This window comes from Schistocerca nitens, chromosome 2 (assembly GCF_023898315.1).
Source record: "Schistocerca nitens isolate TAMUIC-IGC-003100 chromosome 2, iqSchNite1.1, whole genome shotgun sequence".
NCBI classification, from domain to species: Eukaryota; Metazoa; Arthropoda; class Insecta; order Orthoptera; family Acrididae; genus Schistocerca; species Schistocerca nitens.
The window spans coordinates 1124538152-1124565328 of NC_064615.1; positions in this window are offsets into that span (position 1 = coordinate 1124538152).

Below are 27177 nucleotides of genomic sequence, written 5' to 3' on the forward strand. Positions count from 1 at the left end.
GCATTGTCCTTCTAAATCGAGATACGTTTCTACGGAAACGATAGGATTTTCTTTGGGGTTCCGAGTATCTCTTTTCCAATGCATTATTCCTCCTTTACTGCATCCCTCGCTCCCTCACATTGACGAATTAACACACAATTTGCGTCCATATGAAATACTCTGGATTCCCCGCATTGTCCTTCTAAATCGAAATACGTTTCTACGGAAACGATAGGATTTTCTTTGGGGTTCCGAGTATCTCTTTTCCGATGCATTATTCCTCCTTTACTGCATCCCTCGCTCCCTCACATTGACGAATTAACACACAATTTGCGTCCATATGAAATACTCTGGATTCCCTGCATTGTCTTTCTAAATCGAGAAACGTTTCTACGAAAACGATAGTATTTTCTTTGGGGTTCCAAGTATCTCTTTTCCGATACATTATTCCTCCTTTACTGCATCCCTCGCTCCCTCACATTGACGAATTAACACACAATTTGCGTCCATATGAAATACTCTGGATTCCCTGCATTGTCCTTCTAAATCGAGATACGTTTCTACGGAAACGATAGTATTTTCTTTGGGGTTCCAAGTATCTCTTTTCCGATACATTATTCCTCCTTTACTGCATCCCTCGCTCCCTCACATTGACGAATTAACACACAATTTGCGTCCATATGAATTACTCTGGATTCCCTGCATTGTCCTTCTAAATCGAGATACGTTTCTACGGAAACGATAGGATTTTCTTTTGGGAGTCGTGTATCTCTTTCCGATGCATTATTCCTCCTTTACTGCATCCCTCGCTCCCTCACATTGACGAATTAACACACAATTGCGTCCATATGAAATACTCTGGGTTCCCCGCATTATCTTTCTAAAACCAGATCCGTTTCTATGGAAACGATAGGATTTTCTTTTGGGAGTCGAGTATCTCTTTTCCGATGCATTATTCCTCCTTTACTGCATCCCTCGCTCCTTCACATTGACGAATTAACACACAAATTGCGTCCATATGAAATACTCTGGGTTCCCTGCATTGTCCTTCTAAATCGGGATTCGTTTCTACGGAAACGTTAGGATTTTCTTTGGGGTTCCGAGTATCTCTTTTCCGATGCATTATTGCTCTTTTACAGCATCCCTCGCTCCCTCACATTGACGAATTAACACACAATTTGCGTCCATATGAAATACTCTGGATTCCCTGCATTGTCCTTCTAAATCGAGATACGTTTCTACGGAAACGAGAGGATTTTCTTTGGGGTTCCGAGTATCTCTTTTCCGATGCATTATTCCTCCTTTACTGCATCCCCCGCTCCCTCACATTGAAGAATGAACACACAATTTGCGTCCATATGAAATACTCTGGATTCCCTGCATTGTCCTTCTAAATCGAGATACGTTTCTACGGAAACGATAGGATTTTCTTTGGGGTTCCGAGTATCTCTTTTCCGATGCATTATTCCTCCTTTACTGCATCCCTCGCTCCCTCACATTGACGAATTAACACACAATTTGCGTCCATATGAAATACTCTGGATTCCCTGCATTGTCCTTCTAAATCGAGATACGTTTCTACGGAAACGATAGGATTTTCATTGGGGTTCCGAGTATCTCTTTTCCGATGCATTATTCCTTCTTTACTGCATCGCTCGCTCCCTCAAATTGACGAATTAACACACAATTTGCGTCCATATGAAATCCTCTGGATTCCCTGCATTGTCCTTCTAAATCGAGATACGTTTCTATGGAAACGATAGGATTTTCTTTGGAGTTCCGAGTATCTCTTTTCCGATGCATTATTCCTCCTTTACTGCATCCCTCGCTCCCTCACATTGACGAATTAACACACAAATTGCGTCCATATGAAATACTCTGGGTTCCCTGCATTGTCCTTCTAAATCGGGATTCGTTTCTACGTATACGTTAGGATTTTCTTTGGAGTTCCGAGTATCTCTTTTCCGAAGCATTATTCCTCTTTTATAGCATCCCTCGCTCCCTCACATTGACGAATTAACACACAATTTGCGTCCATATGAAATACTCTGGATTCACTGCATTGTCCTTCTAAATCGAGATACGTTTCTACGGAAACGATAGGATTTTCTTTGGGGTTCCGAGTATCTCTTTTCCGATGCATTATTCCTCCTTCACTGCATCCCTCGCTCCCTCACATTGACGAATTAACACACAATTTGCGTCCATATGAAATACTCTGGATTGCCTGCATTGTCCTTCTAAATCGAGATACGTTTCTACGGAAACGAGAGGATTTTCTTTGGGGTTCCGAGTATCTCTTTTCAGATGCATTATTCCTCCTTTACTGCATCCCTCGCTCCCTCACATTGACGAATTAACACACAATTTGCGTCCATATGAAATACTCTGGATTCCCTGCATTGTCCTTCTAAATCGAGATACGTTTCTATGGAAACGATAGGTTTTTCTTTGGGGTTCCGAGTATCTCTTTTCCGATGCATTATTCCTCCTTTACTGCATCCCTCGCTCCCTCACATTGACGAATTAACACACAAATTACGTCCATATGAAATACTCAGGGTTCCCTGCATTGTCCTTCTAAATCGGGATTCGTTTCTACGGAAACGAGAGGATTTTCTTTGGGGTTCCGAGTATCTCTTTTCCGATGCATTATTGCTCTTTTACAGCATCCCTCGCTCCCTCACATTGACGAATTAACACACAATTTGCGTCCATATGAAATACTGTGGATTCCCTGCATTGTCCTTCTAAATCGAGATACGTTTCTACGGAAACGAGAGGATTTTCTTTGGGGTTCCGAGTATCTCTTTTCCGATGCATTATTCCTCCTTTACTGCATCCCCCGCTCCCTCACATTGAAGAATTAACACACAATTTGCGTCTATATGAAATACTCTGGATTCCCTGCATTGTCCTTCTAAATCGAGATACGTTTCTACGGAAACGATAGGATTTTCTTTGGGGTTCCGAGTATCTCTTTTCCGATGCATTATTCCTCCTTTACTGCATCCCTCGCTCCCTCACATTGACAAATTAACACACAATTTGCGTCCATATGAAATACTCTGGATTCCCTGCATTGTCCTTCTAAATCGAGATACGTTTCTACGGAAACGATAGGATTTTCTTTGGGGTTCCGAGTATCTCTTTTCCGATGCATTATTCCTTCTTTACTGCATCGCTCGCTCCCTCAAATTGACGAATTAACACACAATTTGCGTCCATATGAAATCCTCTGGATTCCCTGCATTGTCCTTCTAAATCGAGATACGTTTCTATGGAAACGATAGGATTTTCTTTGGGGTTCCGAGTATCTCTTTTCCGATGCATTATTCCTCCTTTACTGCATCCCTCGCTCCCTCACATTGACGAATTAACACACAAATTGCGTCCATATGAAATACTCTGGGTTCCCTGCATTGTCCTTCTAAATCGGGATTCGTTTCTACGTATACGTTAGGATTTTCTTTGGAGTTCCGAGTATCTCTTTTCCGATGCATTATTCCTCTTTTACAGCATCCCTCGCTCCCTCACATTGACGAATTAACACACAATTTGCGTCCATATGAAATACTCTGGATTCCCTGCATTGTCCTTCTAAATCGAGATAGGTTTCTACGGAAACGATAGGATTTTCTTTGGGGTTCGGAGTATCTCTTTTCCGATGCATTATTCCTCCTTTTCTGCATCCCTCGCTCCCTCACATTGACGAATTAACACACAATTTGCGTCCATATGAAATACTCAATATTCCCTGCATTGTCCTTCTAAATCGAGATACGTTTCTACGGAAACGAGAGGATTTTCTTTGGGGTTCCGAGTATCTCTTTTCCGATGCATTATTCCTCCTTTACTGCATCCCTCGCTCCCTCACATTGACGAATTAACACACAATTTGCGTCCATATGAAATACTCTGGATTCCCTGCATTGTCCTTCTAAATCGAGATACGTTTCTATGGAAACGATAGGTTTTTCTTTGGGGTTCCGAGTATCTCTTTTCCGATGCATTATTCCTCCTTTACTGCATCCCTCGCTCCCTCACATTGACGAATTAACACACAAATTACGTCCATATGAAATACTCAGGGTTCCCTGCATTGTCCTTCTAAATCGGGATTCGTTTCAACGGAAACGATAGGATTTTCTTTGGGGTTCCGAGTATCTCTTTTCCGAAGCATTATTCCTCCTTTACTGCATCCCTCGCTCCCTCACATTGACGAATTAACACACAATTTGCGTCCATATGAAATACTCTGGATTCCCTGCATTGTCCTTCTAAATCGAGATACGTTTCTACGGAAACGATAGGATTTTCTTTGGGGTTCCGAGTATCCCTTTTCCGATGCATTATTCCTCCTTCACTGCATCCCTCGCTCCCTCACATTGACGAATTAACACACAATTTGCGTCCATATGAAATACTCTGGATTCCATGCATTGTCCTTCTAAATCGAGATACGTTTCTACGGAAACGAGAGGATTTTCTTTGGGTTTCCGAGTATCTCTTTTCCGATGCATTATTCCTCCTTTACTGCATCCCTCGCTCCCTCACATTGACGAATTAACACACAATTTGCGTCCATATGAAATACTCTGGATTCCCTGCATTGTCCTTCTAAATCGAGATACGTTTCTATGGAAACGAAAGGTTTTTCTTTGGGGTTCCGAGTATCTCTTTTCCGATGCATTATTCCTCCTTTACTGCATCCCTCGCTCCCTCACATTGACGAATTAACACACAATTTGCGTCCATATGAAATACTCTGGGTTCTATGCATTGTCCTTCTAAATCGGGATTCGTTTCTACGGAAACGAGAGTATTTTCTTTGGGGTTCCGAGTATCTCTTTTCCGATGCATTATCCCTCCTTTGCTGCATCCCTCGCTCCCTCACATTGACGAATTAACACACAATTTGCGTCCATATGAAATACTCTGGATTCCCTGCATTGTCCTTCTAAATCGAGATACGTTTCTACGGAAGCGATAGGATTTTCTTTGGGGTTCCGAGTATCTCTTTTCCGATGCATTATTCCTCCTTTACTGCATCCCTCGCACCCTCACATTGACGAATTAACACACAATTTGCGTCCATATGAAATACTCTGGATTCCCTGCATTGTCCTTCTAAATCGAGATACGTTTCTACGGAAACGATAGGATTTTCTTTGGGGTTCCAATTATCTCTTTTCCGATACATTATTCCTCCTTTACTGCATCCCTCGCTCCCTCACATTGACGAATTAACACACAATTTGCGTCCATATGAAATATTCTGGATTCATTGCATTGTCCTTCTAAATCGAGATACGTTTCTACGGAAACGAAAGGATTTTCTTTGGGGTACCGAGTATCTCTTTTCCGATGCATTATTCCTCCTTTACTGCATCCCTCGCTCCCTCACATTGACGAATTAACACACAATTTGCGTCCATATGAAATACTCTGGATTCCCTGCATTGTCCTTCTAAATCGACATACGTTTCTACGGAAACGATAGGATTTTCTTTGGGGTTCCGAGTATCTCTTTTCCGATGCATTATTCCTCCTTTACTGCATCCCTCGCTCCCTCAAATTGACGAATTAACACACAATTTGCGACCATATGAAATCCTCTGGATTCCCTGCATTGTCCTTCTAAATCGAGATACGTTTCTACGGAAACGATAGGATTTTCTTTGGGGTTCCGAGTATCTCTTTTCCGATGCATTAATCCTCCTTTACTGCATCCCTCGCTCCCTCACATTGAAGAATTAACACACAATTTGCGTCTATATGAAATACTCTGGATTCCCTGCATTGTCCTTCTAAATCGAGATACGTTTCTACGGAAACGGTAGGATTTTCCTTGGGGTTCCGAGTATCTCTTTTCCGATGCATTATTCCTCCTTTACTGCATCCCTCGTTCCCTCACATTACGAATTAACACACAGTTTGCGTCCATATGAAATACTCTGGATTCCCTGTATTGTCCTTGTAAATCGAGATACGTTTCTACGGAAACGATAGGATTTTCTTTGGGGTTCCGAGTATCTCTTTTCCGATGCATTATTCCTCCTTTACTGCATCCCTCGCTCCCACACAGTGACGAATTAACACACAATTCGCGTCCATATGATATACTCTGGATTCCCTGCATTGTGCTTCTAAATCGAGATACGTTTCTACGGAAACGATAGGATTTTCTTTGGGGTTCCAAGTATCTCTATTCCGATGCATTATTCCTCCTTAACTGCATATCTCGCTCCCTCACATTGAAGAATTAACACACAATTTGCGTCCATATGAAATACTCTGGATTCCCTGCATTGTCCTTCTGAATCAAGATACGTTTCTACGGAAACGATAGGATTTTCTTTGGGGTTCCGAGTATCTCTTTTCCGATGCATTATTCCTCCTTTACTGCATCCCTCGCTCCCTCACATTGACGAATTAACACACAATTTGCGTCCATATGAAATACTCAGGATTCCCTGCATTGTCCTTCTAAATCGAGATACGTTTCTACGGAAACGATAGGATTTTCTCTGGGTCTCCGCGTATCTCTTTTCCGATGCATTATTCCTCCTTTACTGCATCCCTCGCTTCCTCACATTGACGAATTAACACACAATTTGCGTCCATATGAAATACTCTGGATTCCCTGCATTATCTTTCTAAATTGAGATACGTTTCTACGGAAACGATAGGATTTTCTTCTGGGAGTCGAGTATCTCTTTTCCGATGCATTATTCCTCCTTTTCTGCATCCCTCGCTCCCTCACATTGACGACTTAACACACAATTTGCGTCCATATGAAATACTCTGGATTCCCTGCATTGTCCTTATAAATCGAGATACGTTTCTACGGAAACGATAGGATTTTCTTTGGGGTTTCGAGTATCTCTTTTTCGATGCATTATTCCTCCTTTACTGCATCCCTCGCTCCCTCACATTGACGAATTAACACACAATTTGCGTCCATATGAAATACTCTGAATTCTCTGCATTGTCCTTCTAAATCAAGATACGTTTCTACGGAAACGATAGGATTTTCTTTGGGGTTCCGAGTATCTCTTTTCCGATGCATTATTCCTCCTTTACTGCATCCCTCGCTCCCTCACATTGACGAATTAACACACAATTTGCGTCCATATGAAATACTCAGGATTCCCTGCATTGTCCTTCTAAATCGAGATACGTTTCTATGGAAACGATAGGATTTTCTTTGGGGTTCCGCGTATCTCTTTTCCGATGCATTATTCCTCCTTTACTGCATCCCTCGCTTCCTCACATTGACGAATTAACACACAATTTGCGTCCATATGAAATACTCTGGATTCCCTGCATTGTCCTTCTAAATCGAGATACGTTTCTACGGAAACGATAGGATTTTCTTTGGGGTTCCGAGTATCTCTTTTCCGATGCATTATTCCTCCTTTACTGCATCCCTCGCTCCCTCACATTGACGAATTAACACACAATTTGCGTCCATATGAAATACTCTGGATTCCCTGCATTGTCCTTCTAAATCGAGATACGTTTCTACGGAAACGATAGGATTTTCTTTGGGGTTCCGCTTATCTCTTATCCGATGCATTATTCCTCCTTTACTGCATCCCTCGCTGCTTCACATTGACGAATTAACACACAATTTGCGTCCATATGAAATACTCTGGATTCCCTGCATTGTCCTTCTAAATCGAGATACGTTTCTATGGAAACGATAGGTTTTTCTTTGGGGTTCCGAGTATCTCTTTTCCGATGCATTATTCCGCCTTTACTGCATCCCTCGCTCCCTCACATTGACGAATTAACACACAAATTACGTCCATATGAAATACTCTGGGTTCCCTGCATTGTCCTTCTAAATCGGGATTCGTTTCTCTGGAAACGATAGGATTTTCTTTGGGGTTCCGAGTATCTCTTTTCCGAAGCATTATTCCTCCTTTACTGCATCCCTCGCTCCCTCACATTGACGAATTAACACACAAATTGCGTCCATATGAAATACTCTGGATTCCCTGCATTGTGCTTCTAAATCGAGATACGTTTCTACGGAAACGATAGGATTTTCTTTGGGGTTCCCAGTATCTCTTTTCCGATACATTATTCCTCCTTTACTGCATCCCTCGCTCCCTCACATTGACGAATTAACAAACAATTTGCGTCCATATGAAATACTCTGGATTCATTGCATTGTCCTTCTAAATCGAGATACGTTTCTACGGAAACGATAGGATTTTCTTTGGGGTTCCGAGTATCTCTTTTCCGATGCATTATTCCTCCTTTACTGCATCCCTCGCTCCCTCACATTGACGAATTAACACACAATTTGCGTCCATATGAAATACTCAGGATTCCCTGCATTGTCCTTCTAAATCGAGATACGTTTCTACGGAAACGATAGGATTTTCTCTGGGGTTCCGCGTATCTCTTTTCCGATGCATTATTCCTCCTTTACTGCATCCCTCGCTTCCTCACATTGACGAATTAACACACAATTTGCGTCCATATGAAATACTCTGGATTCCCTGCATTATCTTTCTAAATTGAGATACGTTTCTACGGAAACGATAGGATTTTCTTTTGGGAGTCGAGTATCTCTTTTCCGATGCATTATTCCTGTTTTTCTGCATCCCTCGCTCCCTCACATTGACGAATTAACACACAATTTGCGTCCATATGAAATACTCTGGATTCCCTGCATTGTCCTTATAAATCGAGATACGTTTCTACGGAAACGAGCGGATTTTCTTTGGGGTTCCGAGTATCTCTTTTTCGATGCATTATTCCTCCTTTACTGCATCCCTCGCTCCCTCACATTGACGAATTAACACACAATTTGCGTCCATATGAAATACTCTGGATTCATTGCATTGTCCTTCTAAATCAAGATACGTTTCTACGGAAACGATAGGATTTTCTTTGGGGTTCCGAGTATCTCTTTTCCGATGCATTATTCCTCCTTTACTGCATCCCTCGCTCCCTCACATTGACGAATTAACACACAATTTGCGTCCATATGAAATACTCTGGATTCCCTGCATTGTCCTTCTAAATCGAGATACGTTTCTATGGAAACGATAGGATTTTCTTTGGGGTTCCGCGTATCTCTTTTCCGATGCATTATTCCTCCTTTACTGCATCCCTCGCTTCCTCACATTGACCAATTAACACACAATTTGCGTCCATATGAAATACTCTGGATTCCCTGCATTGTCCTTCTAAATCGAGATACGTTTCTACGGAAACGATAGGATTTTCTTTGGGGTTCCGAGTATCTCTTTTCCGATGCATTATTCCTCCTTTACTGCATCCCTCGCTCCCTCACATTGACGAATTAACACACAATTTGCGTCCATATGAAATACTCTGGATTCCCTGCATTGTCCTTCTAAATCGAGATACGTTTCTACGGAAACGATAGGATTTTCTTTGGGGTTCCGCTTATCTCTTATCCGATGCATTATTCCTCCTTACTGCATCCCTCGCTGCTTCACATTGACGAATTAACACACAATTTGCGTCCATATGAAATACTCTGGATTCCCTGCATTGTCCTTCTAAATCGAGATACGTTTCTATGGAAACGATAGGATTTTCTTTGGGGTTCCGAGTATCTCTTTTCCGATGCATTATTCCTCCTTTACTGCATCCCTCGCTCCCTCACATTGACGAATTAACACACAAATTACGTCCATATGAAATACTCTGGGTTCCCTGCATTGTCCTTCTAAATCGGGATTCGTTTCTCTGGAAACGATAGGATTTTCTTTGGGGTTCCGAGTATCTCTTTTCCGAAGTATTATTCCTCCTTTACTGCATCCCTCGCTCCCTCACATTGACGAATTAACACACAAATTGCGTCCATATGAAATACTCTGGATTCCCTGCATTGTCCTTCTAAGTCGAGATACGTTTCTACGGAAACGATAGGATTTTCTTTGGGGTTCCCAGTATCTCTTTTCCGATACATTATTCCTCCTTTACTGCATCCCTCGCTCCCTCACATTGACGAATTAACAAACAATTTGCGTCCATATGAAATACTCTGGATTCATTGCATTGTCCTTCTAAATCGAGATACGTTTCTACGGAAACGATAGGATTTTCTTTGGGGTTCCGAATATCTCTTTTCCGATGCATTATTCCTCCTTTACTGCATCCCTCGCTCCCTCACATTGACGAATTAACACACAATTTGCGTCCATATGAAATACTCTGGATTCCCTGCATTGTCCTTCTAAATCGAGATACGTTTCTACGGAAACGATAGGATTTTCTTTGGGGTTCCGCGTATCTCTTTTCCGATGCATTATTCCTCCTTTACTGCATCCCTCGCTTCCTCACATTGACGAATTAACACACAATTTGCGTCCATATGAAATACTCTGGATTCCCTGCATTGTCCTTCTAAATCGAGATACGTTTCTACGGAAACAATAGGATTTTCTTTGGGGTTCCGAGTATCTCTTTTCCGATGCATTATTCCTCCTTTACTGCATCCCTCGCTCCCTCACATTGACGAATTAACACACAATTTGCGTCCATATGAAATACTCTGGATTCCCTGCATTGTCCTTCTAAATCAAGATACGTTTCTACGGAAACGATAGGACTTTCTTTGGGGTTCCGAGTATCTCTTTTCCGATGCATTATTCCTCCTTTACTGCATCCCTCGCTCCCTCACATTGACGAATTAACACACAATTTGCGTCCATATGAAATACTCTGGATTCCCTGCATTGTCCTTCTAAATCGAGATACGTTTCTACGGAAACGATAGGATTTTCTTTGGGGTTCCGCTTATCTCTTTTCCCATGCATTATTCCTCCTTTACTGCATCCCTCACTGCCTCACATTGACGAATTAACACACAATTTGCGTCCATATGAAATACTCTGGATTCCCTGCATTGTCCTTCTAAATCGAGATACGTTTCTATGGAAACGATAGGTTTTTCTTTGGGGTTCCGAGTATCTCTTTTCCGATGCATTATTCCTCCTTTACTGCATCCCTCGCTCCCTCACATTAACGAATTAACACACAAATTACGTCCATATGAAATACTCTGGGTTCCCTGCATTGTCCTTCTAAATCGGGATTCGTTTCTCTGGAAACGATAGGATTTTCTTTGGGGTTCCGAGTATCTCTTTTCCGAAGCATTATTCCTCCTTTACTGCATCCCTCGCTCCCTCACATTGACGAATTAACACACAATTTGCGTCCATATGAAATACTCTGGATTCCCTGCATTGTCCTTCTAAATCGAGATACGTTTCTACGGAAACGATAGGATTTTCTTTGGGGTTCCGAGTATCTCTTTTCCGATGCATTATTCCTCCTTTACTGCATCCCTCGCTCCCTCACATTGACGAATTAACACACAATTTGCGTCCATATGAAATACTCTGGTTCCCTGCATTGTCCTTCTAAATCGAGATTCCTTTCTACGGAAACGATGGGATTTTCTTTGGGGTTCCAAGTATCTCTTTTCCGATACATTATTCCTCCTTTACTGCATCCCTCGCTCCCTCACATTGACGAATTAACAAACAATTTGCGTCCATATGAAATACTCTGGATTCATTGCATTGTCCTTCTAAATCGAGATACGTTTCTACGGAAACGATAGGATTTTCTTTGGGGTTCCGAGTATCTCTTTTCCGATGCATTATTCCTCCTTTACTGCATCCCTCGCTCCCTCACATTGACGAATTAACACACAATTTGCGTCCATATGAAATACTCTGGATTCCCTGCATTGTCCTTCTAAATCGAGATACGTTTCTACGGAAACAATAGGATTTTCTTTGGGGTTCCGAGTATCTCTTTTCCGATGCATTATTCCTCCTTTACTGCATCCCTCGCTCCCTCAAATTTACGAATTAACACACAATTTGCGTCCATATGAAATCCTCTGGATTCCCTGCAATGTCCTTCTAAATCGAGATACGTTTCTATGGAAACGATAGGATTTTCTTTGGGGTTCCGAGTATCTCTTTTCGGATGCATTATTCCTCCTTTACTGCATCCCTCGCTTCCTCACATTGACGAATTAACACACAATTTGCGTCCATATGAAATACTCTGGATTCCCTGCATTGTCCTTCTAAATCGAGATACGTTTCTACGGAAACGATAGGATTTTCTTTGGGGTTCCGAGTATCTCTTTTTTGATGCATTATTCCTCCTTTACTGCATCCCTCGCTCCCTCACATTGACGAATTAACACACAATTTGCGTCCATATGAAATACTCTGGATTCCCTGCATTGTCCTTCTAAATCAAGATACGTTTCTACGGAAACGATAGGATTTTCTTTGGGGTTCCGAGTATCTCTTTTCCGATGCATTATTCCTCCTTTACTGCATCCCTCGCTCCCTCACATTGACGAATTAACACACAATTTGCGTCCATATGAAATACTCTGGATTCCCTGCATTGTCCTTCTAAATCGAGATACGTTTGTACGGAAACAATAGGATTTTCTTTGGGGTTCCGAGTATCTCTTTTCCGATGCATTATTCCTCCTTTACTGCATCCCTCGCTCCCTCAAATTGACGAATTAACACACAATTTGCGTCCATATGAAATCCTCTGGATTCCCTGCATTGTCCTTCTAAATCGAGATACGTTTCTATGGAAACGATAGGATTTTCTTTGGGGTTCCGAATATCTCTTTTCGGATGCATTATTCCTCCTTTACTGCATCCCTCGCTTCCTCACATTGACGAATTAACACACAATTTGCGTCCATATGAAATACTCTGGATTCCCTGCATTGTCCTTCTAAATCGAGATACGTTTCTACGGAAACGATAGGATTTTCTTTGGGGTTCCGAGTATGTCTTTTCCGATGCATTATTCCTCCTTTACTGCATCCCTCGCTCCCTCACATTGACGAATTAACACACAATTTGCGTCCATATGAAATCCTCTGGATTCCCTGCATTGTCCTTCTAAATCGAGATACGTTTCTATGGAAACGATAGGATTTTCTTTGGGGTTCCGAATATCTCTTTTCGGATGCATTATTCCTCCTTTACTGCATCCCTCGCTTCCTCACATTGACGAATTAACACACAATTTGCGTCCATATGAAATACTCTGGATTCCCTGCATTGTCCTTCTAAATCGAGATACGTTTCTACGGAAACGATAGGATTTTCTTTGGGGTTCCGAGTATCTCTTTTCCGATGCATTATTCCTCCTTTACTGCATCCCTCGCTCCCTCACATTGACGAATTAACACACAATTTGCGTCCATATGAAATACTCTGGATTCCCTGCATTGTCCTTCTAAATCAAGATACGTTTCTACGGAAACGATAGGTTTTTCTTTGGGGTTCCGAGTATCTCTTTTCCGATGCATTATTCCTCCTTTACTGCATCCCTCGCTCCCTCACATTGACGAATTAACACACAATCTGCGTCCATATGAAATACTCTGGATTCCCTGCATTGTCCTTCTAAATCGAGATACGTTTCTACGGAAACGATAGGATTTTCTTTGGGGTTCCGCTTATCTCTTTTCCGATGCATTATTCCTCCTTTACTGCATCCGTCACTGCCTCACATTGACGAATTAACACACAATTTGCGTCCATATGAAATACTCTGGATTCCCTGCATTGTCCTTCTAAATCGAGATAGGTTTCTATGGAAACGATAGGTTTTTCTTTGGGGTTCCGAGTATCTCTTTTCCGATGCATTATTCCTCCTTTACTGCATCCCTCGCTCCCTCACATTGACGAATTAACACACAAATTACGTCCATATGAAATACTCTGGGTTCCCTGCATTGTCCTTCTAAATCGGGATTCGTTTCTCTGGAAACGATAGGATTTTCTTTGGGGTTCCGAGTATCTCTTTTCCGAAGCATTATTCCTCCTTTACTGCATCCCTCGCTCCCTCACATTGACGAATTAACACACAATTTGCGTCCATATGAAATACTCTGGATTCCCTACATTGTCCTGCTAAATCGAGATACGTTTCTACGGAAACGATAGGATTTTCTTTGGGGTTCCGAGTATCTCTTTTCCGATGCATTATTCCTCCTTTACTGCATCCCTCGCTCCCTCACATTGACGAATTAACACACAATTTGCGTCCATATGAAATACTCTGGATTCCCTGCATTGTCCTTCTAAATCGAGATTCGTTTCTACGGAAACGATGGGATTTTCTTTGGGATTCCAAGTATCTCTTTTCCGATACATTATTCCTCTTTTACTGCATCCCTCGCTCCCTCACATTGACGAATTAACAAACAATTTGCGTCCATATGAAATACTCTGGATTCATTGCATTGTCCTTCTAAATCGAGATACGTTTCTACGGAAACGATAGGATTTTCTTTGGGGTTCCGAGTATCTCTTTTCTGATGCATTATTCCTCCTTTACTGCATCCCTCGCTCCCTCACATTGACGAATTAACACACAATTTGCGTCCATATGAAATACTCTGGATTCCCTGAATTGTCCTTCGAAATCGAGATACGTTTCTACGGAAACAATAGGATTTTCTTTGGGGTTCCGAGTATCTCTTTTCCGATGCATTATTCCTCCTTTACTGCATCCCTCGCTCCCTCAAATTGACGAATTAACACACAATTTGCGTCCATATGAAATCCTCTGGATTCCCTGCATTGTCCTTCTAAATCGAGATACGTTTCTATGGAAACGATAGGATTTTCTTTGGGGTTCCGAATATCTCTTTTCGGATGCATTATTCCTCCTTTACTGCATCCCTCGCTTCCTCACATTGACGAATTAACACACAATTTGCGTCCATATGAAATACTCTGGATTCCCTGCATTGTCCTTCTAAATCGAGATACGTTTCTACGGAAACGATAGGACTTTCTTTGGGGTTCCGAGTATCTCTTTTCCGATGCATTATTCCTCCTTTACTGCATCCCTCGCTCCCTCACATTGACGAATTAACACACAATTTGCGTCCATATGAAATACTCTGGATTCCCTGCATTGTCCTTCTAAATCAAGATACGTTTCTACGGAAACGATAGGATTTTCTTTGGGGTACCGAGTATCTCTTTTCCGATGCATTATTCCTCCTTTACTGCATCCCTCGCTCCCTCACATTGACGAATTAACACACAATTTGCGTCCATATGAAATACTCTGTATTCCCAGCATTGTCCTTCTAAATCGAGATACGTTTCTACGGAAACAATAGGATTTTCTTTGGGGTTCCGCGTATCTCTTTTCCGATGCATTATTCCTCCTTTACTGCATCCCTCGCTGCCTCACATTGACGAATTAACACACAATTTGCGTCCATATGAAATACTCTGGATTCCCTGCATTGTCCTTCTAAATCGAGATACGTTTCTACGGAAACGATAGGATTTTCTTTGGGGTTCCGCTTATCTCTTTTCCCATGCATTATTCCTCCTTTACTGCATCCCTCACTGCCTCACATTGACGAATTAACACACAATTTGCGTCCATATGAAATACTCTGGATTCCCTGCATTGTCCTTCTAAATCGAGATACGTTTCTATGGAAACGATAGGTTTTTCTTTGGGGTTCCGAGTATCTCTTTTCCGATGCATTATTCCTCCTTTACTGCATCCCTCGCTCCCTCACATTGACGAATTAACACACAAATTACGTCCATATGAAATACTCTGGGTTCCCTGCATTGTCCTTCTAAATCGGGATTCGTTTCTCTGGAAACGATAGGATTTTCTTTGGGGTTCCGAGTATCTCTTTTCCGAAGCATTATTCCTCCTTTACTGCATCCCTCGCTCCCTCACATTGACGAATTAACACACAATTTGCGTCCATATGAAATACTCTGGATTCCCTGCATTGTCCTTCTAAATCGAGATACGTTTCTACGGAAACGATAGGATTTTCTTTGGGGTTCCGAGTGTCTCTTTTCCGATGCATTATTCCTCCTTTACTGCATCCCTCGCTCCCTCACATTGACGAATTAACACACAATTTGCGTCCATATGAAATACTCTGGTTCCCTGCATTGTCCTTCTAAATCGAGATTCCTTTCTACGGAAACGATGGGATTTTCTTTGGGGTTCCAAGTATCTCTTTTCCGATACATTATTCCTCCTTTACTGCATCCCTCGCTCCCTCACATTGACGAATTAACAAACAATTTGCGTCCATATGAAATACTCTGGATTCATTGCATTGTCCTTCTAAATCGAGATACGTTTCTACGGAAACGATAGGATTTTCTTTGGGGTTCCGAGTATCTCTTTTCCGATGCATTATTCCTCCTTTACTGCATCCCTCGCTCCCTCACATTGACGAATTAACACACAATTTGCGTCCATATGAAATACTCTGGATTCCCTGCATTGTCCTTCTAAATCGAGATACGTTTCTACGGAAACAATAGGATTTTCTTTGGGGTTCCGAGTATCTCTTTTCCGATGCATTATTCCTCCTTTACTGCATCCCTCGCTCCCTCAAATTTACGAATTAACACACAATTTGCGTCCATATGAAATCCTCTGGATTCCCTGCATTGTCCTTCTAAATCGAGATACGTTTCTATGGAAACGATAGGATTTTCTTTGGGGTTCCGAATATCTCTTTTCGGATGCATTATTCCTCCTTTACTGCATCCCTCGCTTCCTCACATTGACGAATTAACATACAATTTGCGTCCATATGAAATACTCTGGATTCCCTGCATTGTCCTTCTAAATCGAGATACGTTTCTACGGAAACGATAGGATTTTCTTTGGGGTTCCGAGTATCTCTTTTTTGATGCATTATTCCTCCTTTACTGCATCCCTCGCTCCCTCACATTGACGAATTAACACACAATTTGCGTCCATATGAAATACTCTGGATTCCCTGCATTGTCCTTCTAAATCAAGATACGTTTCTACGGAAACGATAGGATTTTCTTTGGGGTTCCGAGTATCTCTTTTCCGATGCATTATTCCTCCTTTACTGCATCCCTCGCTCCCTCACATTGACGAATTAACACACAATTTGCGTCCATATGAAATACTCTGGATTCCCTGCATTGTCCTTCTAAATCGAGATACGTTTGTACGGAAACAATAGGATTTTCTTTGGGGTTCCGAGTATCTCTTTTCCGATGCATTATTCCTCCTTTACTGCATCCCTCGCTCCCTCAAATTGACGAATTAACACACAATTTGCGTCCATATGAAATCCTCTGGATTCCCTGCATTGTCCTTCTAAATCGAGATACGTTTCTATGGAAACGATAGGATTTTCTTTGGGGTTCCGAATATCTCTTTTCGGATGCATTATTCCTCCTTTACTGCATCCCTCGCTTCCTCACATTGACGAATTAACACACAATTTGCGTCCATATGAAATACTCTGGATTCCCTGCATTGTCCTTCTAAATCGAGATACGTTTCTACGGAAACGATAGGATTTTCTTTGGGGTTCCGAGTATCTCTTTTCCGATGCATTATTCCTCCTTTACTGCATCCCTCGCTCCCTCACATTGACGAATTAACACACAATTTGCGTCCATATGAAATACTCTGGATTCCCTGCATTGTCCTTCTAAATCAAGATACGTTTCTACGGAAACGATAGGATTTTCTTTGGGGTTCCGCTTATCTCTTTTCCGATGCATTATTCCTCCTTTACTGCATCCGTCACTGCCTCACATTGACGAATTAACACACAATTTGCGTCCATATGAAATACTCTGGATTCCCTGCATTGTCCTTCTAAATCGAGATAGGTTTCTATGGAAACGATAGGTTTTTCTTTGGGGTTCCGAGTATCTCTTTTCCGATGCATTATTCCTCCTTTACTGCATCCCTCGCTCCCTCACATTGACGAATTAACACACAAATTACGTCCATATGAAATACTCTGGGTTCCCTGCATTGTCCTTCTAAATCGGGATTCGTTTCTCTGGAAACGATAGGATTTTCTTTGGGGTTCCGAGTATCTCTTTTCCGAAGCATTATTCCTCCTTTACTGCATCCCTCGCTCCCTCACATTGACGAATTAACACACAATTTGCGTCCATATGAAATACTCTGGATTCCCTACATTGTCCTGCTAAATCGAGATACGTTTCTACGGAAACGATAGGATTTTCTTTGGGGTTCCGAGTATCTCTTTTCCGATGCATTATTCCTCCTTTACTGCATCCCTCGCTCCCTCACATTGACGAATTAACACACAATTTGCGTCCATATGAAATACTCTGGATTCCCTGCATTGTCCTTCTAAATCGAGATTCGTTTCTACGGAAACGATGGGATTTTCTTTGGGATTCCAAGTATCTCTTTTCCGATACATTATTCCTCTTTTACTGCATCCCTCGCTCCCTCACATTGACGAATTAACAAACAATTTGCGTCCATATGAAATACTCTGGATTCATTGCATTGTCCTTCTAAATCGAGATACGTTTCTACGGAAACGATAGGATTTTCTTTGGGGTTCCGAGTATCTCTTTTCTGATGCATTATTCCTCCTTTACTGCATCCCTCGCTCCCTCACATTGACGAATTAACACACAATTTGCGTCCATATGAAATACTCTGGATTCCCTGAATTGTCCTTCGAAATCGAGATACGTTTCTACGGAAACAATAGGATTTTCTTTGGGGTTCCGAGTATCTCTTTTCCGATGCATTATTCCTCCTTTACTGCATCCCTCGCTCCCTCAAATTGACGAATTAACACACAATTTGCGTCCATATGAAATCCTCTGGATTCCCTGCATTGTCCTTCTAAATCGAGATACGTTTCTATGGAAACGATAGGATTTTCTTTGGGGTTCCGAATATCTCTTTTCGGATGCATTATTCCTCCTTTACTGCATCCCTCGCTTCCTCACATTGACGAATTAACACACAATTTGCGTCCATATGAAATACTCTGGATTCCCTGCATTGTCCTTCTAAATCGAGATACGTTTCTACGGAAACGATAGGACTTTCTTTGGGGTTCCGAGTATCTCTTTTCCGATGCATTATTCCTCCTTTACTGCATCCCTCGCTCCCTCACATTGACGAATTAACACACAATTTGCGTCCATATGAAATACTCTGGATTCCCTGCATTGTCCTTCTAAATCAAGATACGTTTCTACGGAAACGATAGGATTTTCTTTGGGGTACCGAGTATCTCTTTTCCGATGCATTATTCCTCCTTTACTGCATCCCTCGCTCCCTCACATTGACGAATTAACACACAATTTGCGTCCATATGAAATACTCTGTATTCCCAGCATTGTCCTTCTAAATCGAGATACGTTTCTACGGAAACAATAGGATTTTCTTTGGGGTTCCGCGTATCTCTTTTCCGATGCATTATTCCTCCTTTACTGCATCCCTCGCTCCCTCACATTGACGAATTAACACACAAATTGCGTCCATATGAAATACTCTGGGTTCCCTGCATTGTCCTTCTAAATCGGGATTCGTTTCTACGGAAACGTTAGGATTTTCTTTGGGGTTCCGAGTATCTCTTTTCCGATGCATTATTCCTCCTTTACTGCATCCCTCGCTCCCTCACATTGACGAATTAACACACAATTTGCGTCCATATGAAATACTCTGGATTCCCTGCATTGCCCTTCTAAATCGAGATACGTTTCTACGGAAACGATAGGATTTTCTTTGGGGTTCCGCGTATCTCTTTTCCGATGCATTATTCCTCCTTTACTGCATCCCTCGCTTCCTCACATTGACGAATTAACACACAATTTGCGTCCATATGAAATACTCTGGATTCCCTGCATTGTCCTTCTAAATCGAGATACGTTTCTACGGAAACGATAGGATTTTCTTTGGGGTTCCGAATATCTCTTTTCCGATGCATTATTCCTCCTTTACTGCATCCCTCGCTCCCTCACATTGACGAATTAACACACAATTTGCGTCCATATGAAATACTCTGGATTCCCTGCATTGTCCTTCTAAAATAAAGATCCGTTTCTACGGAAACGATAGGATTTTCTTTGGGGTTCCGAGTATGTCTTTTCCGATGCATTATTCCTCCTTTACTGCATCCCTCGCTCCCTCACATTGACGAATAAACACACAATTTGCGTCCATATGAAATACTCTGGATTCCCTGCATTGTCCTTCTAAATCGAGATACGTTTCTACGGAAACGATAGGATTTTCTTTGGGGTTCCGCTTATCTCTTTTCCGATGCATTATTCCTCCTTTACTGCATCCCTCGCTGCCTCACATTGACGAATTAACACACAATTTGCGTCCATATGAAATACTCTGGATTCCCTGCATTGTCCTTCTAAATCGAGATACGTTTCTATGGAAACGATAGGTTTTTCTTTGGGGTTCCGAGTATCTCTTTTCCGATGCATTATTCCTCCTTTACTGCATCCCTCGCTCCCTCACATTGACGAATTAACACACAATTTACGTCCATATGAAATACTCGGGGTTCCCTGCATTGTCCTTCTAAATCGGGATTCGTTTCTACGGAAACGATAGGATTTTCTTTGGGGTTCCGAGTATCTATTTTCCGAAGCATTATTCCTCCTTTACTGCATCCCTCGCTCCCTCACATTGACGAATTAACACACAATTTGCGTCCATATGAAATACTCTGGATTCCCTGCATTGTCCTTCTAAATCGAGATACGTTTCTACGGAAACGATAGGATTTTCTTTGGGGTTCCGAGTATCTCTTTTCCGATGCATTATTCCTCCTTTACTGCATCCCTCGCTCCCTCACATTGACGAATTAACACACAATTTGCGTCCATATGAAATACTCTGGATTCCCTGCATTGTCCTTCTAAATCGAGATTCGTTTCTACGGAAACGATAGGATTTTCTTTGGGGTTCCAAGTATCTCTTTTCCGATACATTATTCATCCTTTACTGCATCCCTCGCTCCCTCACATTGACGAATTAACAAACAATTTGCGTCCATATGAAATACTCTGGATTCATTGCATTGTCCTTCTAAATCGAGATACGTTTCTACGGAAACGATAGGATTTTCTTTGGGGTTCTGAGTATCTCTTTTCCGATGCATTATTCCTCCTTTACTGCATCCCTCGCTCCCTCACATTGACGAATTAACACACAATTTGCGTCCATATGAAATACTCTGGATTCCCTGCATTGTCCTTCTAAATCGAGATACGTTTCTACGGAAACGATAGGATTTTCTTTGGGGTTCCGTGTATCTCTTTTCCGATGCATTATTCCTCCTTTACTGCATCCCTCGCTCCCTCACATTGACGAATTAACACACAATTTGCGTCCATATGAAATACTCTGGTTTCCCTGCATTGTCCTTCTAAATCGAGATACGTTTCTACGGAAACGATAGGATTTTCTTTGGGGTTCCGCGTATCTCTTTTCCGATGCATTTTTCCTCCTTTACTGCATCCCTCGCTTCCTCACATTGACGAATTAACACACAATTTGCGTCCATATGAAATACTCTGGATTCCCTGCATTGTCCTTCTAAATCGAGATACGTTTCTACGGAAACGATAGGATTTGCTTTGGGGTTCCGAGTATCTCTTTTCCGATGCATTATTCCTCCTTTACTGCATCCCTCGCTCCCTCACATTGACGAATTAACACACAATTTGCGTCCATATGAAGTACTCTGGATTCCCTGCATTGTCCTTCTAAATCAAGATACGTTTCTACGGAAACGATAGGATTTTCTTTGGGGTTCCGAGTATCTCTTTTCCGATGCATTATTCCTCCTTTACTGCATCCCTCGCTCCCTCACATTGACGAATTAACACACAATTTGCGTCCATATGAAATACTCTGGATTCCCTGCATTGTCCTTCTAAATCGAGATACGTTTCTACGGAAACGATAGGATTTCCTTTGGGGTTCCGCTTATCTCTTATCCGATGCATTATTCCTCCTTTACTGCATTCCTCGCTGCTTCACATTGACGAATTAACACACAATTTGCGTCCATATGAAATACTCAGGATTCCCTGCATTGTCCTTCTAAATCGAGATACGTTTCTATGGAAACGATAGGTTTTTCTTTGGGCTTCCGAGTATCTCTTTTCCGATGCATTATTCCTCCTTTACTGCATCCCTCGCTCCCTCACATTGACGAATTAACACACAAATTACGTCCATATGAAATACTCTGGGTTCCCTGCATTGTCCTTCTAAATCGGGATTCGTTTCTCTGGAAACGATAGGATTTTCTTTGGGGTTCCGAGTATCTCTTTTCCGAAGCATTATTCCTCCTTTACTGCATCCCTCGCTCCCTCACATTGACGAATTAACACACAATTTGCGTCCATATGAAATACTCTGGATTCCCTGCATTGTCCTTCTAAATCGAGATACGTTTCTACGGAAACGATAGGATTTTCTTTGGGGTTCCGAGTGTCTCTTTTCCGATGCATTATTCCTCCTTTACTGCATCCCTCGCTCCCTCACATTGACGAATTAACACACAATTTGCGTCCATATGAAATACTCTGGTTCCCTGCATTGTCCTTCTAAATCGAGATTCCTTTCTACGGAAACGATGGGATTTTCTTTGGGGTTCCAAGTATCTCTTTTCCGATACATTATTCCTCCTTTACTGCATCCCTCGCTCCCTCACATTGACGAATTAACAAACAATTTGCGTCCATATGAAATACTCTGGATTCATTGCATTGTCCTTCTAAATCGAGATACGTTTCTACGGAAACGATAGGATTTTCTTTGGGGTTCCGAGTATCTCTTTTCCGATGCATTATTCCTCCTTTACTGCATCCCTCGCTCCCTCACATTGACGAATTAACACACAATTTGCGTCCATATGAAATACTCTGGATTCCCTGCATTGTCCTTCTAAATCGAGATACGTTTCTACGGAAACAATAGGATTTTCTTTGGGGTTCCGAGTATCTCTTTTCCGATGCATTATTCCTCCTTTACTGCATCCCTCGCTCCCTCAAATTTACGAATTAACACACAATTTGCGTCCATATGAAATCCTCTGGATTCCCTGCATTGTCCTTCTAAATCGAGATACGTTTCTATGGAAACGATAGGATTTTCTTTGGGGTTCCGAATATCTCTTTTCGGATGCATTATTCCTCCTTTACTGCATCCCTCGCTTCCTCACATTGACGAATTAACACACAATTTGCGTCCATATGAAATACTCTGGATTCCCTGCATTGTCCTTCTAAATCGAGATACGTTTCTACGGAAACGATAGGATTTTCTTTGGGGTTCCGAGTATCTCTTTTTTGATGCATTATTCCTCCTTTACTGCATCCCTCGCTCCCTCACATTGACGAATTAACACACAATTTGCGTCCATATGAAATACTCTGGATTCCCTGCATTGTCCTTCTAAATCAAGATACGTTTCTACGGAAACGATAGGATTTTCTTTGGGGTTCCGAGTATCTCTTTTCCGATGCATTATTCCTCCTTTACTGCATCCCTCGCTCCCTCACATTGACGAATTAACACACAATTTGCGTCCATATGAAATACTCTGGATTCCCTGCATTGTCCTTCTAAATCGAGATACGTTTGTACGGAAACAATAGGATTTTCTTTGGGGTTCCGAGTATCTCTTTTCCGATGCATTATTCCTCCTTTACTGCATCCCTCGCTCCCTCAAATTGACGAATTAACACACAATTTGCGTCCATATGAAATCCTCTGGATTCCCTGCATTGTCCTTCTAAATCGAGATACGTTTCTATGGAAACGATAGGATTTTCTTTGGGGTTCCGAATATCTCTTTTCGGATGCATTATTCCTCCTTTACTGCATCCCTCGCTTCCTCACATTGACGAATTAACACACAATTTGCGTCCATATGAAATACTCTGGATTCCCTGCATTGTCCTTCTAAATCGAGATACGTTTCTACGGAAACGATAGGATTTTCTTTGGGGTTCCGAGTATGTCTTTTCCGATGCATTATTCCTCCTTTACTGCATCCCTCGCTCCCTCACATTGACGAATTAACACACAATTTGCGTCCATATGAAATCCTCTGGATTCCCTGCATTGTCCTTCTAAATCGAGATACGTTTCTATGGAAACGATAGGATTTTCTTTGGGGTTCCGAATATCTCTTTTCGGATGCATTATTCCTCCTTTACTGCATCCCTCGCTTCCTCACATTGACGAATTAACACACAATTTGCGTCCATATGAAATACTCTGGATTCCCTGCATTGTCCTTCTAAATCGAGATACGTTTCTACGGAAACGATAGGATTTTCTTTGGGGTTCCGAGTATCTCTTTTCCGATGCATTATTCCTCCTTTACTGCATCCCTCGCTCCCTCACATTGACGAATTAACACACAATTTGCGTCCATATGAAATACTCTGGATTCCCTGCATTGTCCTTCTAAATCAAGATACGTTTCTACGGAAACGATAGGATTTTCTTTGGGGTTCCGAGTATCTCTTTTCCGATGCATTATTCCTCCTTTACTGCATCCCTCGCTCCCTCACATTGACGAATTAACACACAATCTGCGTCCATATGAAATACTCTGGATTCCCTGCATTGTCCTTCTAAATCGAGATACGTTTCTACGGAAACGATAGGATTTTCTTTGGGGTTCCGCTTATCTCTTTTCCGATGCATTATTCCTCCTTTACTGCATCCGTCACTGCCTCACATTGACGAATTAACACACAATTTGCGTCCATATGAAATACTCTGGATTCCCTGCATTGTCCTTCTAAATCGAGATAGGTTTCTATGGAAACGATAGGTTTTTCTTTGGGGTTCCGAGTATCTCTTTTCCGATGCATTATTCCTCCTTTACTGCATCCCTCGCTCCCTCACATTGACGAATTAACACACAAATTACGTCCATATGAAATACTCTGGGTTCCCTGCATTGTCCTTCTAAATCGGGATTCGTTTCTCTGGAAACGATAGGATTTTCTTTGGGGTTCCGAGTATCTCTTTTCCGAAGCATTATTCCTCCTTTACTGCATCCCTCGCTCCCTCACATTGACGAATTAACACACAATTTGCGTCCATATGAAATACTCTGGATTCCCTACATTGTCCTGCTAAATCGAGATACGTTTCTACGGAAACGATAGGATTTTCTTTGGGGTTCCGAGTATCTCTTTTCCGATGCATTATTCCTCCTTTACTGCATCCCTCGCTCCCTCACATTGACGAATTAACACACAATTTGCGTCCATATGAAATACTCTGGATTCCCTGCATTGTCCTTCTAAATCGAGATTCGTTTCTACGGAAACGATGGGATTTTCTTTGGGATTCCAAGTATCTCTTTTCCGATACATTATTCCTCTTTTACTGCATCCCTCGCTCCCTCACATTGACGAATTAACAAACAATTTGCGTCCATATGAAATACTCTGGATTCATTGCATTGTCCTTCTAAATCGAGATACGTTTCTACGGAAACGATAGGATTTTCTTTGGGGTTCCGAGTATCTCTTTTCTGATGCATTATTCCTCCTTTACTGCATCCCTCGCTCCCTCACATTGACGAATTAACACACAATTTGCGTCCATATGAAATACTCTGGATTCCCTGAATTGTCCTTCGAAATCGAGATACGTTTCTACGGAAACAATAGGATTTTCTTTGGGGTTCCGAGTATCTCTTTTCCGATGCATTATTCCTCCTTTACTGCATCCCTCGCTCCCTCAAATTGACGAATTAACACACAATTTGCGTCCATATGAAATCCTCTGGATTCCCTGCATTGTCCTTCTAAATCGAGATACGTTTCTATGGAAACGATAGGATTTTCTTTGGGGTTCCGAATATCTCTTTTCGGATGCATTATTCCTCCTTTACTGCATCCCTCGCTTCCTCACATTGACGAATTAACACACAATTTGCGTCCATATGAAATACTCTGGATTCCCTGCATTGTCCTTCTAAATCGAGATACGTTTCTACGGAAACGATAGGACTTTCTTTGGGGTTCCGAGTATCTCTTTTCCGATGCATTATTCCTCCTTTACTGCATCCCTCGCTCCCTCACATTGACGAATTAACACACAATTTGCGTCCATATGAAATACTCTGGATTCCCTGCATTGTCCTTCTAAATCAAGATACGTTTCTACGGAAACGATAGGATTTTCTTTGGGGTACCGAGTATCTCTTTTCCGATGCATTATTCCTCCTTTACTGCATCCCTCGCTCCCTCACATTGACGAATTAACACACAATTTGCGTCCATATGAAATACTCTGTATTCCCAGCATTGTCCTTCTAAATCGAGATACGTTTCTACGGAAACAATAGGATTTTCTTTGGGGTTCCGCGTATCTCTTTTCCGATGCATTATTCCTCCTTTACTGCATCCCTCGCTCCCTCACATTGACGAATTAACACACAAATTGCGTCCATATGAAATACTCTGGGTTCCCTGCATTGTCCTTCTAAATCGGGATTCGTTTCTACGGAAACGTTAGGATTTTCTTTGGGGTTCCGAGTATCTCTTTTCCGATGCATTATTCCTCCTTTACTGCATCCCTCGCTCCCTCACATTGACGAATTAACACACAATTTGCGTCCATATGAAATACTCTGGATTCCCTGCATTGCCCTTCTAAATCGAGATACGTTTCTACGGAAACGATAGGATTTTCTTTGGGGTTCCGCGTATCTCTTTTCCGATGCATTATTCCTCCTTTACTGCATCCCTCGCTTCCTCACATTGACGAATTAACACACAATTTGCGTCCATATGAAATACTCTGGATTCCCTGCATTGTCCTTCTAAATCGAGATACGTTTCTACGGAAACGATAGGATTTTCTTTGGGGTTCCGAATATCTCTTTTCCGATGCATTATTCCTCCTTTACTGCATCCCTCGCTCCCTCACATTGACGAATTAACACACAATTTGCGTCCATATGAAATACTCTGGATTCCCTGCATTGTCCTTCTAAAATAAAGATCCGTTTCTACGGAAACGATAGGATTTTCTTTGGGGTTCCGAGTATGTCTTTTCCGATGCATTATTCCTCCTTTACTGCATCCCTCGCTCCCTCACATTGACGAATAAACACACAATTTGCGTCCATATGAAATACTCTGGATTCCCTGCATTGTCCTTCTAAATCGAGATACGTTTCTACGGAAACGATAGGATTTTCTTTGGGGTTCCGCTTATCTCTTTTCCGATGCATTATTCCTCCTTTACTGCATCCCTCGCTGCCTCACATTGACGAATTAACACACAATTTGCGTCCATATG